Here is a 12,834-nt window from a genome sequence, read left to right on the forward strand (position 1 = left end):
AAAGTATCAGAGAAACAGATGGATTACAAACTACAAACTGTACACCTGTTTAATGTAGATGTAACTATTAAACTGGAAATCCATTTAAGTCATTGTGAGAACATTGCACTGTAATTCACAGCCCACTTATTATACTGTCTACAACCAATGATCTCACTGCCATGGCAAATCCCACCCACTGCCGGTGCTGTTTTTGGGTTTGGCTGGAAAAAGTGGAGTTTAGGGGGATTTCTGGCATTCTTTCTTTACTTCCTGTAAGTCTTGCATGTTATAGTTTTAAATAACATTGGCGAGTCGGTGAATAAGGATCTAAATCCGCCTCGGCAAAACACCCTGTATTCCTGCCATCCCTCATTCACTCTGATGCCATTCTCAATTCCTTCACTCCTATCTCCTCTGTGTTCCTCCACCAGCAATTAGTTAATTGGCAGACCGCAGGGGGAACGTTAGGCAGTGGGTAAATTAGAAATGTCTCCTGTCTGATTGGTCTGGTACTATTAATTATCAACCAAAAAACTTTAATGTGTGTGTGCGTGGGTGGGTGTGTGTGTGTGTGTGTGTGGTGTGTGTGTGTGTGTGGGTGTGTTTGTGTGTGTGTGTGTGTGTGTGTGGGAGGTCAATTTAAAAGCACAGCCAATAAGTTCAAGACATCACTTACAGAGACACACAAACGCATGCATTTCTGCTGCAACACTCTTGATGCATTTGTCAATTGATTTAATTTCCAGACAAAATTGGCATTAAATACAACTTGTTCATTTAAGAAAATTACATAAAAAACCCAACAACTATCCATCCATCCATCCATCCATCCATCCATCCATCCATCCATCCATCCATCCATCCATCCATCCATCCATCATCTTCTGCTTCTCCGGGGTTCGGGTCGCGGGGGCAGCATCTTAAGCAATGAGGCCCAGACCTCCCTTTCCCCAGCCACTTCCACTAGCTCTCCGGGGGGGATTCCGAGGCGCTCCCAGGCCAGCTGGGCAATATAGTCACGCCAGCGTGTCCTGGGTCTTCCTCGGGGTCTCCTCCCTGGTGGACTTGCCGGTGACACCTCACGGGGGAAGCGTCCAGGAGGCATCCTAACCAGATGCCCGAACCACCTCAACTGGCTCCTCTCGACGTGAAGAAGCAGCGGCTCTACTCCAAGTCCCTCCCGGATGACCGGACTTCTCACTTTATCTCTAAGGGAGAGTCCAGACACCCTGCGGAAGAAACTCATTTCGGCCGCTTGTATTCACGATCTTATTCTTTCGGTCATTACCCAAAGCTCATGACCATAGGTGAGGGTAGGAACATAGATCTACCGGTAAATCGAGAGCCTTGCCTTGTGGCTCAGCTCTTTCTTTACCACAACAGACAGGTAAAGAGCCCGCATCACTGCTGACCCAGCACCAATCCACCTGTCAATCTCCCGCTCCCTTGTACCATCACTCGTGAACAAGACCCCGAGATACTTAAACACCTCCACTTGAGGCAAGAGCTTATCCCAGACCCAGAGAGGGCTGTCCGCCCTTTTCCGCCTGAGAACCATGGTCTCGGATTTAGAGGTACTGATTCTCATCTCGGCCACTTCACACTCGGCTGCAAACCAATCCAGCGAAAGCTCACGGCCTGATGTGCCCAATAGGATCACATCATCTGCAAACAGCAGCGATGTGACCTTGAGGTCACCAAACCGGACACCCTCCGTCACCTGGCTGTGCCTAGAAATTCTATCCATAAATATTATTAATAGAATCGGTGACAAAGGGCAGCCCTGACGTAGTCCAACTCTCACTGGGAACGAGTCTGACTTACTGCCGGCCATGCAAACCAAGCTCCTGCTTTGTTTGTACAGGGCCTGAATGGCTCGTAGCAAAGAGCCATGTACCTCATACTCCCGAAGCACCTCTCACAGAATACCCCGGGGAACACAGTCAAATGCCTTCTCCAGATCCACAAAGCACATGTGGACTGGTTGGGCAAACTCCCATGAGCCCTTCAGAATCCTGGGGAGGGTGAAGAGTTGGTCCAGTGTTCCACGACCAGGGTGGAACCCGCACTGCTCCTCCTGAATCCGAGGTTCGACTATAAGCCGGACTCTCTTCTCCAGTACCCCTGCATAGACCTTACCAGGGAGGCTGAGGAGTGTGATTCCCCTGTAGTTGGAACACAACCTCCGGTCCCCTTTTTTAAAAAGAGGCACCACCACCCCAGTCTGCCAATCCAGTGGCACCACCCCCGATCTCTCAACCTCGCGCACTAACTCAGGTTCCTTCCCCGCCAGTGAGGTAACATTCCAAGTTCCAAAAGCCAGTTTCAGCAACCGAGGATCAGAACGCCAAGGCCCACGCCTTCAGACACTGCCCGATCCACAAATCACCGAACCCCTACTACTGCCCCTCCCATTGGTGGTGGGTCGATGGGAGGGGGGACTCATGTAACCCCTCCGGCCATCAGACGCTCGCTGGCGAGCCCCTCCCCCAGGCCTGGCTCCAGGGTGGGGCCCCGGTAACCCTGATCCGGGCAGGGTACACAAGTCCCGTTCTTTCATTATTTTCATAGGGGGAATTTTGGATCACTCTTTGTCTGACCTGTCACCTAGGACCAGTTTGCCATGGGAGACCCTACCAGGGGCTTTGCTCCAGACAACATAGCTCCTAGGATCATTCAAGCACGCAAACCCCTCCACCACGATAAGGTGGTGATCCATGGAGAGGAACCCAACAACTAAATATAATATATTTTTTTGTGTCCACTCTTTCCCTTTAGTCCAGCTTCCTTTCTTTTCAGGAGACTCACTTTCAGTTCCTCAAAGAATCTGCAGACACACCTCCAAAGTTCAGTCTTAGAAGCTGGTTGATGACTTTGTGAAGTAATCAAACCCATTCAGTAGTGTTGAGGTCTGGACTCTGGGGTGATTAGTTCATTGTTCAGCTTCTTTGTTCGATGTGTCCGTCTCCTTTTCTCAGTGAGGTTCTTCTTGAACAGCTGCACATCTTTTCAGACCCACAGCACTGAGTGGTCTTCTCACAGTGGAAGGATGGACAGAAACACCTGTGGATGTTTTCAGATCTGAAGCAGCTTGATTTTCTCCTCTCTCCCAAAGGTGAAAGCTTTAAGTGCTGTTTATCTAATGGAGGCAGTTTTGGGGTCTACCAGAGCTCCCAGGTGGTTGTTAGGAGCCACATTTTCTATGTAGATTTTATTAATTTCACTTTCTTTACTTCCTTATGCAAGTGGTACTTCCTTATCTTATATCTAATCTGCTCAGACGTATCTCCTAATAATTGATAATACATTGGATGGTGTTGCCAGATACTAAATACATTGAGTTGCAGCCATGTGATTGTCTGATTAGCTATTTGTGTTAACAAGCAACTGAACCTGTACCTAACAAAGTGGCTGGTGAGTGTATATGTTTAATACAATAAAGTGTTATATATGTATCAATGTATTCCTCTCTTTCTCTCTCTCTCTCTCTCTCTCTCTCTAATATATATATATATATATATTAGAGAGAGAGAATTAATGCAGGGTGTTAATAGGGTGACAAGCACCCTATTAACACCCAGCATTTCAGAAGAAACGCTGGTGTCTACAAACTTTTGGACACGAAAAAGATACAAGATGAGATTCGCTTATATTCCAAATTGGTGTGATTTAGTGATGATTTAAAACATTTTAAATGGAGATATGTGTTGTTTTACAACAGCAACTGTTTTTTCTGTACTTGGCAGCCTGAGTAAATATAGATCATTGCACTATTGGTTAATATGGGTGTAATTTAGCTCTGAAAAACAGCTGCACAAGTAAAATCAACTGAAATCTCATTAGGTTCCCAATTCCTTCCTGGAAAAGACCCGAGTGTTCATGAGGACAATCAATCAGCCACCTCAGCTCGTCTGCTATTCTTGTGAGTGCATATTTCTGAGTGTCTGTGTGGGTGTCTGTGTGTGTGGGTTGTATGATGGGACCAGGGGAGCCAAGTTTAGAGACTCATTGGGTTGCCAAGCGTTCAGCTGCTACTCCCCCTTCTGTTAGCCATGCCTCTACAGGGAAATCACAAAAGCAACAGCAGTGTAGTCCAGAGGGCCTGATGGAGCTCTGGAGTGTTTTTTGCATGAAACACGTATAAACAGAGGTTTTTTTATACAGAGTCGGGATATAAGGGAATTATATAGGTGCTATACAGATTATTTACACTGAGCCGGCATAACATTCTGACCACCTCCTTGTTTCTACACTCATTGTCCATTTTATCAGCTCCACTTACTGTATAGGAGCACTTTGTAGTTCTACAGTTACAGACTGTAGTCCATCTGTTTCTCTGATACTTTGTTACCCCCTTTTACCCTGTTCTTCAGTGGTCAGGACCCCCATGGACCCTCACAGAGCAGGTACTATTTGGGTGGTGGGTCATTCTCAGCACTGCAGTAATACTGACGTGGTGGTGTGTTAGTGTGTGTTGTGCTGGTATGAGTGGATCAGACACAGCAGTGCTGAGAATGATCCACCACCCAAATAGGACCTGCTCTGTGGGGGTCCATAGAGATCCAATGATTTTCAGACTTTGGGCCTTATTTACTTCAAAGCAATGGGATCTAACTGCTCACCATGTGGCCATGAGGGACACGGATGCAGCCTCACTTCCTGCTTGGAAATGTAGGGGTGTGGCTAATCCAATGCTCCACCTATGGACTAAAACTCTTAGCTGTGTTTATACAGTACATTGTTCTGGGGTTCTGCCTTTGTAGTTGTGTCCGAAAAACATCCAAGTGAACTCAAACAAATCTATAATACATCACAATTAGTGGTGTATAACCATCGTTTACTACCATCACTAATTCTGTTCTCTATAATAGTGTTTTATATAGCGACCTACATATTTTAATGTATAGTGATTAGGGGACTTTTTCAGACTTGACATTTGTGTTTCAGTGGTGACATGAAAACATGGGACAGTATTTTCCAATTTTCTTTTTTTTTATTCTTTTTTAAAAAAATTTTAAAAAATTCAGAAACTCAATATTTTACACAGTTTTATAAGTGACAGCTGCTGTTTAATAATCTGTCAACATTTCATGACAAATGACCAACACAAATGACTTAAAATCACTAATTTAATACAAATCTTGCCACATTAACTTACACTGAAAAGCTACCTTATTTAACCTCTTATTGACCGGGGTATATTTTGGTTTGTCCGGTTTTTATTTATTGATTAACTGTTATTTTATTTATTCATTTATTCCCCACAAATTAACAGAACATGTGTTTTATGATCCACACACATCACTATAAGCTTACAATTTACTGGTGAAAGCCAAAAATCTCAGACGCTCTTTGTGTTATTTCATAAAAGTAATGTTTACAGAGCAGATCACTGAAGAGACGCCATCTGTTTATAGTTTATAGCCCAGATTTGGGAAAAACGGGTCGACTTTCAGTAGAAAAACAAACTGAGTTCAGCTTCTTTTATTATAAGGGTTTAAAATGACATCACCATCTATTTGACTGGAGAGAAGATTTACAGCCTCATACGGTGCCCTGCTTCTGAATGTAGCTTATGAAATATGAAAGTTATGGAGAACATGACGAAGTGCGTTTTGGAACCACTGGTGGTCCCGAGGAGTTTAACAGGTTAAGATATGGGATCTTGTTTCCCAACAGTGCTGATATGTATGCGCCTATTTATAATAATGATGATGACACTATATTGCCAAACGTTTTCACTCGTCTGCCTTCGTATGATCTTGAGTGAGATCCCATTCTTAATTCAGAGGGTTTAATATGATGTCAGCCTACCCTTTACAGCTACAACAGCTTCAACTCTTCTGGGAAGACTTTCCACAAGGGTTAGGAATGTGTTTATGGGAATTTTTGACCGTTCTCCCAGAAGAGCATTTGTGAGGTCAGACACTGATATTGGACGAGAAGGCCTGGCTCACAGTCTCCACTCTAATTCATCCCAAAGGTGTTCTATCGGGTTGAGGTCAGGACTCTGTGAAGGCCAGTCAAGTTCTTCCACACCAAACTCTCCAAACTTCCATGTCTTTATGGACCTGGAAGCCTTTATGGAACAGGAAGGGGCCGTCCCCAAACTGTTCCCACAGTTGGGAGCATGAAATTGTCCAAAATCTCTTGGTGCTGAAGCATTAAGAGTTCCTTTCACTGGAACTAAGGGGCCGAGCCCTACTCCTGAAAAACAGCACCACACCATAATCCCCCCTCCACTAAACTTTACACGTGCAGTCAGTCAAGTACCGTTCTCCTGGCAACCACCAAATCCTGACATAACCATCTGATTGCCGGACGGAGAAGCGTGATTGGTCACTCCAGAAAACACGTCTCCACAGCTCTAGAGTCCAGTGCTGGTGCTTTACACCGCTGCATTCAATGCTTTGCATCGTGCTTGGTAATGTTAGGCTTCAATGTAGCTGCTCAGCCATGGAAAACCATTCCATGGAGCTCTCTATGCTGTTCTTGAGTTGATCTGAAGGCCGCATGAAGTTTGGAGGTCTGTAGTGATTGACTCTGCAGAAAGTTGGTGACCTCTGCTCACTATGTGCCTCAGCATCCGCTGACCCTGCTCATTTTACGTGGCCGACCACTTCGTGGCTGAGTTGCTGTCATTCCCAATCACTTCCACTTTGTTATATTACCACTGACAGTTGACTGTGGAATATTTAGTGAGTAAATATTATAGTGAGTAAATTTCACGACTGGACTTGCACAGGTGGCGTCTGATCACGGTACCACACTGGAATTCACTGAGCTCCTGAGAGCGACCCATTCTTTCACTAATGTCTGTAGAAGCAGTCTGCAGGCCTAGGGGCTTGGCTTTATACACCTGTGGCCATGGAAGTGATTGGAACATCTGAATTCATTGATGTGGATATGTGAGTGAATACTTTTGGAAATATGTTGTATGTCCTATATATGTATTTATGTATTGATATGTAATAAGGGCAAAAGATTTATTCTGTGGTCACTATATCATTTTATATGGATTTGGTTGTATGTTTTGGATCATTGTCCTGCTGAACAATCACTTAACATCTCCTGATACTTCATGGAGTCCATGATATCTTGAATTCTAACAGGATTCCCAGAGCCTGTGGATGGCAAACAGGCCCAAAACATCACAGATCATCCATCAATGGGCTTGAAGGTCTTTTCTGTAGAACCATGGTTTCTGCTACCATCTCCTGCAAATCTCCAACAGTAGCCTTTGAAAAACTTTCTACCTGTATGGATACAATAAACATGCATCCTCTTCCAGGGTCCTCCAAGGTTCGCTACAGATCCTGTTGTTTTAAATTGCCTAATTAATAAAACAGTAGTGGACATGGGCATTTTCAGGCATGTAGCTACTTTTTTTTTTTTGCAGCCAAGTATCTCTACATAACCAGATATTATATAAGTCTGTATTATATAAGTCCTGATATTAATCTCAGGAACCCAAAATAAGTGGCTTAAAGTTAAAAAAAAGAAACATTGAATTTTTATAAAAAAAACACTTTACAGTCAGGTATCAGGAGCGTTTTGTTGATTCTGTACGTTAGTCTTGTTTTCCTTTGCTTTTACTGCAAAGTCAGGACACTTTTGTTTTGAAAATGTGTGAAACCGAAGACACACATACAAAACTACACTTGCTTTCTTTTTGTTGAACATCCATCCCTCTTTATTCTCCACTCTTAGCACACCTCTCTCCATCTGATCCACCTGTCATACGCCTCGGCGTACTCGTGCGAACCCTCTGACAATTCTGAGAATTCAAAATCAGCCTGGAATGATATTTCCCATGAGTCTCCACTTAAGTGGGCAGCTGTAAATGAGGCTTCCCACCTCGCACACACTCAGGGGTTTAGCTTCCATGAAACAGTGACCCAGCTTGAGTTCATCTCATCTGCTCCGCAGAGAGAGCGAGAGAGAGCGAGAGAGAGAGCGAGAGAGAGCGAGAGAGAGAGCGAGAGAGAGAAACTGGGCCTTGTCAAATTCAACCAGGCTAACTGCCCCTTGCCCTGATCCCTCCTGAGCCCTGTGCCCTCGTGCCCTTCACTTCATGTTTAATGGATGGCTGCTGCCTGTAAAACCGTCAGTCAAACACAACGACAGCTTTACCCAGCGTGCCTATGTCATGTGTGTTAGTTTTGATGGAACCAGTGGTCTTAAGGGGAACTCCGTGGGCTCTTATGGACTCGGGCAAAATGGCCAGAGGTGCATAAATGACCTGAAAGGGCCTGTCAAAGTATGTGGAAATCTAACCCCTTAGAAATCACTTTCACTGCTACCAATAAAATAATATGTTGTGATTTTACATGATTTATTTCTCACACTTTAAAAAAATGTGGTTCCTCGGGTTCTGCAGTAAAGGTTATGATTCCAGTTAGAACCAGGAGTTCTGCACAGAACCATTTCATGGTTAAATAGTTTTTATTTCTGCATGGTGACATGGTTCTTCCGATTGATGGAGAATGTTTTGGATATGGTTCCTTTTGAAAATGGTTCTACATAGCACCAAACAGGGTTCTGCTATTGTTATAATGGCAAGCTTGTAACAATAGAAGAACCCTTTTTGATGCTATGCAGAACAATATACAACACATTCTCCATCAAACTGAAGAACCATTTCACCATACAAAGAACCAGGAGTTGGTTCTACACTGTAAAACCTAAATGCACATCTGCACTGAAAGAATTAAGTTACTAAAACTTAAATACTACAGAAAGTTGGAGTAACGCAATCTGGAGAATTGAAACTTTCTTAGAAATGAACTGTTCAGACTCAGTTACTTTAATTAAGATTGTTTTTTGGCATATTTTGAGTTAAGATAACTTCATTTAAACGTGTTACGCAAGTTTAATTTAAGTTGCCAATATATGCAAATGTGTGCATGTTTGTATTTGGTAGTTGTGAAATTATCTTTATTTTTTTGTAGAAAGAAAACACATCATTTACATTTTTTTTAATTACTTATTGGCATCAAAAAAAAAAAAAAGCCACCACTGGGCTCTTTTGGACTGAGGCAAAATAGCCTGAGGTATAAAAATCACCAGCACGCATGAACAGATGCAGTGTTGGAAATGGTCCCCTAATCACTGTTCCCTACAATGCAGCACAATGTAGAACACTACAGTAGGGACTAGAAGTGGTCCCTAACCATCACTGCCTATTATTGATCACTATATAGCACAGTATTATAGGGAATTCAAATGCCCACAGTCACCATCCTCTACAATGGATCACTATATAGCACACTATTATAGGGAACAGAAATGCCCATAATCACTATTCCCTACAATGGATCATTATATAGCACACTATTAAAGGGAACAGGAATGCCCACAATCACTATTCCCTACAGTGGATCACTATATAGCACACTATTATAGGGAACAGGAATGCCCACAATCACCAACCCCTACAATGGATCACTATATAGCACACTATTATAGGGAATTCAAATGCCCACAGTCACCATCCCCTACAATGGATCACTGTATAACACACTATTATAGGGAACAAAAATGATCCCAAATCACTGCTCCCTACACTGCATGACTTTATACAGCAGAACAATTTTATTTATTTTTAAGAAACACAAGTAAATAATTTAATATATTATTGTTACATGTGTTTATTCATCATCTCTACAGTGATACACTATGGCACAGAGTGGGGTAAATAAATAGGGCCACATTAAGGAGTTTTGCATGGTTGAGCGTTCTACCCATCATGTCATTACATCTGTCTCTTTGACCTTCTACTCTGCTGACCAGTGCTGGCTTCACTACAGAGGGATTCTACACAGTCCACACAGGCCGTGACTCACGCAGCCGGCAACAGGTGTCTGTTCAGTCTGAAACTTTAGACGATGCTACTGAGACCGATGAGGTTATCCTAACCACATCAGCTGCTTTAAAGCAGTCTGACCACTGGCTGAGTTTATTTTATACTTAAATGAACTCACAGTGCTCTGTAGCCATCCCAGGTCTTGCTGTGAGCCTGAACCCCCCTTGTGTTTAATTTAATGTCCATTGTTCATCAAAGCTGCATATGGTCAAATCTGTCTGTACAGAAATGAAGGTTCTGTGCTGTTACATTTTTGTTCATCAAGGTACAAACAACACAAATGTTCCTTCAAAAGTACACTCCTAAAAGATGGTTCTTCAAGGGTTCTTTAGTAAATGAGATGTTTCTATACACCGAGCCGGCATAACATTCTGACCACCTCCTTGTTTCTACCCTCACTGTCCATTTTATCAGCTCCACTTACTGTATAGGTGCACTTTGTAGTTCTACAGTTACAGACTGTAGTCCATCTGTTTCTCTGATACTTCATTAGCCCCCTTTTACCCTGTTCTTCAGTGGTCAGGACCCCCATAGACCCTCACAGAACAGGTACTATTTGTGTCCACTCACTGTCCACTCTGTTAGACACTCCCTTGTCGGTCCACCTTGTAGATGTAAAGTCAGAGACGATAGCTCATCTGCTGCTGCACAGTTTGTGTTGGTCATCCTCTAATCCTTCATCAGTGGTCACGGGACGCTGCCCACAAGACACTGTTGGCCAGATATTTTTGGTTGGTGGACTATTCTCAGTCCAGCAGTGATAGGGAGGTGGTGGTGGTGTGTTAGTGATGCTGTTGGCTGGATATTTTGGGTTGGTGGACGATTCTCAGTACAGCAGTGACACTGAGGTGTTTAAAAACTCCAGCAGCACCGCTGTGTCTGATCTACTCGTACCAGCGCAACACACACTAACACAACACCACCGCCACATCAGTGTTATTGCAGTGCTGAGAATGATCAACCACCCAAATAGTACCTGTTCTGTGAAAGTCCATGGGGCTCTTGACCACTAAAGAACAGTGGTCTTTTTCAAAAAAGTTCTACATAGAACCATATACACTTTCTCCATCAATGTGAAGGACGATTTCTTGATGTAAAGAACCCTTTAAGCATGCAAAAGGTTCTATATAGAACAGTCTATAGCACACTCATCCACATTTCCCATCAATCTGAAGAGTCCCTTTCATGATTAGAAGAACCATTTAATCAAGCAAAGGGTTCTTTGCGGGTTCATGGTTTTATATAGAACCATTTTCTTTACCACACTCTTAAAAAAGATGGTTATTCAAAGCTACTTTAGTAAAGACAATGGTTTCATATAGAACTGTGAACACAAAGAACTCATTCTATGATTAAATGGCTCATTGCATGGTCAAATGGTCCTTCAAACTGATATATATATATATATATATATATATATACACACACTAACACAATATATATATATATATATATACGCTCAAAAAAAGTAAAGGGAACACTCAAATAACACATCCTAGATCTGAATGAATGAAATATTCTCATTGGATACTTTGTTCTGTACAAAGTTGAATGTGCTGACAAAATCACACAAAAATCATCAATGGAAATTAAATTTATTTCACAGTCTGTGGTGCAACATGGCGTTGGTGGATGGAGCGAGACATGATGTCCCAGATGTGCTCAATCGGATTCAGGTCTGGGGAACGGGCGGGCTAGTCCAGAGCTTCAATGCCTTCATCTTGCAGGAACTGCTGACACACTCCAGCCACATGAGGTCTAGCATTGTCCTGCATTAGTAGGAACCCAGCGCCAACCGCACCAGCATATGGTCTCACAAGGATACCTCTGGCGAGCACATGGGGGCTGTGCGGCCCTCCAAAGAAATGCCACCCCACACCATTACTGACCCACTGCCAAACCAGTCATGCTGAAGGATGTTGCAGGCAGCAGATCACTCTCCACGGCGTCTCCAGACTCTGTAATGCCTGTCACATGTGCTCAGTGTGAACCTGCTTTCATCTGTGAAGAGCACAGGTTCTGTACCTGTGAAGAGCTGTGAAGAGCACCATCCCCTGGAGTCAGTTTCTAACCGTTTGTGCAGACACATGCACATTTGTGGCCTGCTGGAGGTCTTTTTGCAGGGCTCTGGCAGTGCTCCTCCTGTTCCTCCTTGCACAAAGGTGGAGGTAGCGGTCCTGCTGCTGGGTTGTTGCTCTCCTACGGCCTCCTCCACGTCTCCTGGTGTACTGGCCTGTCTCCTGGTAGCGCCTCCAGCCTCTGGACACTACGCGTTGTTTAAGTGTTCCCTTTATTTTTGTGAGCAGTGTATATATATATATATATATATATATATATATATATATATATACAGTGGGTTGCAAAAGTATTCATACCCCTTGAACTTTTCCATATTTTGTCACATTACAACCACAAACATAAATATATTTCACTGGAATTTATGTGAAAGACCAACACAAAGTGGTATACAATTGTGAAGTGGAAAGAAAATTATACATGAATCAAAACATTTTTTACAAATAAAAAACTAATAAGTGCGACGTGCAAAAGTATTCAGCCCCCTTTTCCCTGAGTGCAACCAATTGCATTCAGAAGTTGCCTGATGACTGCTAATGACTCAAAAGGGTCCACCTGTGTGTAATCTAATCTCAGTACAAATACAGCTGCTCCGTGACGGCCTCAGATGTTGGTTAAGAGAATATTGGGGAGCAAACAGCATCATGAAGTCCAAAGAACACACCAGACAGGTTAGGAATATGGTTTTGGAGAAGTTTAAAGCAGGCTTAGGTTATAAAAAGATTTCCCAAGCTTTGAACATCTCACGGAGCACTGTTCAATCCATCATCCGGAAATGGAAAGAGTATGGCACCACAGTAAACCTGCCAAGACAAGGCCGTCCACCTAAACTTACAGGCCGAACAAGGAGATCACTGATCAGAGAGGCAGCCAAGAGGCCCATGGTGACTCTGGATGAAATGCAGAGAGCC

The sequence above is a fragment of the Pygocentrus nattereri genome, chromosome 7 (assembly GCF_015220715.1).
Source record: "Pygocentrus nattereri isolate fPygNat1 chromosome 7, fPygNat1.pri, whole genome shotgun sequence".
NCBI lineage: Eukaryota > Metazoa > Chordata > Actinopteri > Characiformes > Serrasalmidae > Pygocentrus > Pygocentrus nattereri.